Source organism: Scatophagus argus, chromosome 19 (genome assembly GCF_020382885.2).
Source record: "Scatophagus argus isolate fScaArg1 chromosome 19, fScaArg1.pri, whole genome shotgun sequence".
Classification (NCBI taxonomy): domain Eukaryota; kingdom Metazoa; phylum Chordata; class Actinopteri; family Scatophagidae; genus Scatophagus; species Scatophagus argus.
The window spans coordinates 11,716,209-11,722,580 of record NC_058511.1 but is presented as its reverse complement, the minus strand read 5'-3'; positions in this window follow the sequence as shown (position 1 = coordinate 11,722,580).

Here is a 6,372-nt window from a genome sequence, read left to right as displayed (position 1 = left end):
ACAAAAGTATAACAATCTAAGTGATTTCGGTGAAAACCTTAACCTTATACTCATAATAATCACAAAACCTGCCAGGCTGAATCACTGACATGGTGTCATTTGGTTTTTTTTTTTGTTTCTTTGTTTGTTTGGGGTTTTTTGTGATAGAAGAAACACCATCAGAAATTTGCTCCTTACAGTGAAATCAGATTTAACCTTCAGTTTATTAGCAGATCCTCACAAATTGCATTTACTTTACCAGTTAAACAAACTTTATGTGGCTGTTTTTTCTTGTTTCATATCATTGTAAACTGAATATCTTTGGGTTCTGGATTGCTGACGAGAACAAAATGAGCTTAACCTTGAGACCCGGTAAACTGTGATGAGCATTTCATTTTACAGACTGAATAATTTATAGATTGTTGAAAAATATATGCAAGAGCTCATTTGACAATCAAAAAAATAATTTGCTCTATCACTACCAGTTTCTATCAAATCTCAAAGAGATTTTTGATACAAGTGGTGATAAGAGTAAGGGAAAATAATGTGGAAATGAATATAATGAGTTAAATCATTTCCAAAAATACAAAAAACACTTTTCAAGTTAATGCCACGTCTAAACTAAAGCAACAGCGTCTGACACAGATATGAATAAACATGTATCCACACATAGAATAGAAACGCATAAGCAGACATGCATGTAACCAGGCTTTAATTGACTTACCCCTGCTGTACTTTTATCTATTCTAATCAGCTATGGCTATGTGCCAAATGTGATGCTTTTCGCTGACTACACACACGTGCGCGCACAATGAGAAGCACAGTAAGTAGTGCTTGGCGCTCCAGAAAAGGTGCAGGTGTAGCAGGTGCAACAAGATATAGTATGGTGGGCAGAAACAGGAAAACACAAAACTTTAAAACTCCCAGTAACTCTTTCAAATGTAAAAAATGAATATTTTCCTTTAAGCTGCTTTTACAGCGCAGCCTGATCTAATTTGAGTATAAGATCTAAGAAATACCTTTGATCATATCAGTACTCATCTGTGTACTAATCAGTACACAGATGAGTACTGTCGATTCTCCAGTAAGAGTGCAGTTACAGTAAGCAGGCCAGGGTCAGATAAGTCTTATGCAACGCGTTGTCACTACATCCTAATCCACTTAAAAGACTGACACGCACGTGAATGTGTTTCAACAAAAATCCGTCTTTGTGCAGACACCAAAACCCACATTTGCAAACGGAAAAAACAAGCCTTACAGCGCGAATGTAGAGATACGCGAGGATGAGGGAATTCATCTCATAAGTTTTCAAAGGAACAAAACACAACAGAAACAATTTTAATTTCATGTTTCACTTTCTTTATTAAACATAGAAAAAGTTGCTGAAAAGGCAGCCTGTGTTTTTAACACACGCTGATGGAAGGACAATGTCATTTCCAGCCTAAAAAAAGAGAGCTGCTAATATTGTAGCTGCAAAAATGACTAGATGTCAAAGGGAGTTTGGTACATGTAAACCTCAGAATTTCTGCTCCTTTCCTGTCAGTGCTGGTCTGTCTCTTCTTCTCTCGTGACGTTTTGCTCCTGCTCTGATCTGACCCCCGCCAAAACCAATCTCCACAGGAATGAAATCACCTGCGTCTAATCTGTTGCTCAGATAAAGGCCAGACAGCAGACTGCGTGGAGTGGGCCTTATCTCATTATGCACCACATGAAACAGAACAGAAAGAGACACCACATCAAATCAGCCACATGCACAGTCTCGCTACATGTGTAAACAAACACATGAACGCAAGCACACGCAAATACAAAGGAGAGAGTACATATAAAAACCCATTAAAGATAAAGAGTGTGATTTCTAATGGTAGATAATTTTATCTCAACTACAAAATACAAAAAGCCAGTCACTGAGGGCTATTATCAAGTCAAATCTCCCTAAGTTAATGTATCGCATAAAACATTATCTACACTGAGAAATAATCTTTTATAAACCATTTAGGAAACTGAATGTTGACGTTAAAACGAAGTGGCTCTTATCTCTTAGTGGCTTTTAGTTTGGCAGCTGCCATCAATGGATCCTTTATTTGCTCAAACAAAGCTGAGAAGTCTTTTTTTTTCACATATTCATACAGAAACCAAGCGCAGGTTGAAATTAAAAGAGAGATTAATATTTTTATCAGTGGCTGATATTTTTCTTGGCACCAGCTTAGCAGTCTTGAGACGCACCACAACAATAGTACAGCACACTTGAGTCAAGCCAGAGTGGCGTCAAGTGAAACACCTGAAGGGCAGAACGCTCAGGAGTAGTTTATTTTTACTGATAATTTCCTTATTAATGTGTATCACTGTACAGATCTTTTCATTTTTTGCAGAGGCTCTGTGTCGAAGTTTGTTGCGCTCATTAAACGTAATGAGTTGGTTGAATAGTTATCATCAAACAGGTTCAGATTAAAATCAGATTGTGGTTGCAAAACAGATCATAACAAATCATTTATTATATTTTTAGCACATTTTTAAGCTCATGGCTTTACGGATGGCAGCTCTATCAGACACTTGGTCCACCACTTTAATGCAGACTGAAATATCTCTGCAACTACTGGGTGGATTGCAGTGAAGTAAGGCGCAGACATTTAAGGTGTCCAGAGAATTAATCTGACTTTGGTGCTTCTCTGACTTTTCCTCTAGCGCCACCATGACATCAACATTAGCAGTTTTTACTGAAATGCTTTCAACAGATTCAAACAACCTGACGATCTCTTTATGTCAGTCCAATGTTAGCTTACCGCATTGTAATTTGGTGTATATGTTGATGTTATGTGTTGTGTTATATGCTGAATAAGTAACGTATAAGTAAAGGATTTAAAAAGTGTCTCTGTTGGACAGTTTGTGCACCGGATATTTTTAAAATTTGTCAACATATATTGCAGCCATAACAATTAAAATCAAAGAATAGATGGTTGTCAGTACTGACTGTTTATATATATATATATATTTTTTTTTTTACATAGAAATGAATCAGCCAACACATTATATGACTACAAAAGAGTTTCAGAATTACTAAAACCTCATGCTGGGTGTCAAAAATGTAAACCAAAAAGGCACTAAAAGGGGAGCCATGACATGAAGCAAAGCAAAATCCAGACAGACAGACAACAAGAAAGGGACACAAGCAAAATGGAGCAAATCAAACTGAACCCATGTGGCTGCAGTTAAACAAAAAAAAACAAAAAACAAAAACATGTATATATATTTTTACACTGCTGAGACAGGAGCTCAATAGCTGCTCCGGAGGGACTCTGCCTGTAACCGAGCACCCAGCTGCCAGCTATTGACCCCACACACCAGATGCAGCCCGTTTTCTCTGAAGAAAAGGAAAAGTATGGGTGAAGCAGACACCCTCGCAAGTGTGTTTGTGTGTGTGTTCACCCCTTTCTCCTCATCCCTCAACTCACAGCCACCAAATCTCAGCCTCCAGGGACATCTGTCGGATTGACTTCCAAAACTGGACAGTCACTCTGCATCTCCAACCCCCACCACACACACACACACACGAGCCCTCAGATCTAGTGAGTGTAATCTGCTTAGTTTATGCCTGACTCACAGTCATCCATCAATTACTGAGACAGAGGGAAAGACTATTGACACTGTGTGCAAACACCATTGTCTCGCTGCACCAACACGGTTCCTCTCAGACACTTAAATGGTCTACAGAAGGACAGGAGGAGTAAGAGGAGGAGGGTGGGGGTCGGGGCAAAGGGGAGAGAAAGATGAACATGAGTAAAGGAAGTAGAGAGGTGCAGAAAAGTAGGATGAAGAACACCAGAGAAATAGAGAGAAATGAGATACTTAAATGGCAGAAAATAGCTTTGTTCTATAAGCATGATTTACAGTTTGAGGTCTTTAAATAGATGGATGGGACGGAAATGATACATGAAAGTGATGGACGGACTGACAGATGAACAAAGCTGGAATAGGATCAGTTTCATTGTATTGATCTCTAGTGCACTGTGCAGGGATCAGAGGTCACACACAGACACACACACACACACGTCCATGTCAGAAACCTTAGAAAGCCTCAGGGAGAGACTTAAAGCAGTGTAACCATAGAAATGTCACTTAGAGCTGCTGGGACCTGCTGCTGCTGTCCTCAGAGGGTCAGTGGTCGTCAAATGCTTTTCACTTATCTGGAGGTCCAACGGTCCCACTGAGGAGGAAATGAGTCAGTGCTGGGAAACACATATGTACAGGAAGGCAGTCAGGCAGGCAGGGTTTCATTAGGACTAATTTGAGATCATTTTTATGAAAATTTGAGACTAAATGCTCATAAGATAAACTGTAGAAATGCAGGCTCTTATAATTGGTTTGCTAATAACTTAGGGTCTGGAGTGCCCCCTAGTGGGCAGATTTCTTTGAAATTCACAGCAGCTTTGTACAATGCAGCATCTTGCCTTTAGCTGACCACAAACATGATAAAGACTGATTATTTAAAGGTGTTGTTAAAGACTTTAATGGAAGTCTAATGAGAATGAAGTTTAAACAGTTTACCCTGATTATGGAGTATGCTCACAATCGATCACATTTCATGGTTTTGCCCATCCAGTCATCATGCCGTGTTGTCTTCTGGCAGGTGTCCATCTGGAGGTTCTTAGGGCGATTATGTAACCAAGTCTCCCCTAACAACATAATGTGGATTACCACAGCATGGCCCCTTCATATTCTCTACAGGCAGCACTGGATTAACTGGTCAGCTTGTGGACTCCAAGTCCAACATAGCCTTAGTTCACCCTCGTCAGTTTCTCAGTGTGTTCTCAATTAGAAAGGGAGAGGCAGGGAACTCTCTTCTCTCTTCTGTGTGAATGGTGTCCTTGAATCTTAAGTCCTCTTGTTTGGTCGTGTATTTAGTCTTATTTCTAGGTCTTTGTGGTGCGGAGGAGGTTTTTGGTCCAGCTCTGACCAACTTTTTCTGTTTACTGTATAACATTTAATGTAACGCATGTCCATAGATCTTGGAAAGGAGATTCTTACTCTTTCTATTTTTTACCTATTTAGGTTTTCACTTTTCACTCCATGTATCTTCCAGCTGCAACTGCTGGTCACTTTGCAAAGTGATATGTAATGTGCAAAACATATAATAAGCTTATAAAATACAATGTACTGTTGAAGATTAAACCTGTGGTTCAAAACTTTATTGGCTGGTAACATCTTACAAAACTGTGGTTGTCTGCCTCTGCCCCTGTCAACTTGCAGTTCACATCTGTGTTTGTCCTGACTTTAATATACCATAGACTAGAATATAGACTATAGACTATAATAAAGAGCATCATCACGTGGTGCAACGACAATCATCTGAAGCTCAATATCATTAAAACCAGTGAGTCTGTGGTCGACTACGGTGGTTCAGGTATGGACCTTGATGCAGAGAGCCTACAAATTTTAAAATGTGGATGGTTCACACACATCTTGAGCTCAGCAGCACAGAGGATCTATACAGTCAGCACAATTAGTATTTTAGCATGCTACCATTTGCTAATTAGCCCTAAATACAAAGTAGGCTACAGCTGAGACTAATGGGAAAGTCAGATTTGCAAGTATATGAGCATAAATCAAAGTACTGGACAAAACCAAAAACTTAAAGCTTGGAAATGACTAAAGTTGTTACAATTCTTCTGCTGGGAAATGTGAATGTCTGTGTTTTTGTGTGTGTGTGTGTGTGTGTGTTTGTTTGTGTGTGTCTGGACACACACACACAAACACACGCACCTGGTTCTAGACCTGTCGTAGGCAAGGGCCGCCAGTGCGGGCTCAACACACACACACAGAATCCTGGGAGTCAGCACCATACACCTACTGCTGATGTCAGGAACTATTATACACACTTTCACATAAACACATGCACAAACCAGCACGTAGTCTATCTCATCATATCACTTTTACCTCCACAGGTGGCAAATTTAGCCCTCTGGCCCACTGTCAGCATGTCTACAATAAACAAATCAACACAGACATACACAAAGACTAAATGAGCTATCCTGTCATGCTGATGAAACAAAAAGTCTACCACAGCTTTTTTGTATTCACCTTCCGGCTTTCTTTTCTCTTCTACCCATCCATCTGGAGCCACCCCTCCAACGTTGCCTAACACAGCCTGTCAGCAGCTCCACAGGTGAGCCAAGCCTCAGCTCACGACGCTGTCTCTCACCACGGAGAGCTAACGCCAGTACTCGTTTCCATGATTCCATCGCCTCCTTCGCTTCTTCTTTCTAACCCTTCACACTGCTCTGCCGTGCTTTCCTCCTGTCCTTCCTCATCTGATCGCACAGATCCACCTAGGGGACACTGCCTGGACTTTCTCGCTTTCAGCCAAAATGTGACACCAAGACCCACTGCCTCACGTCT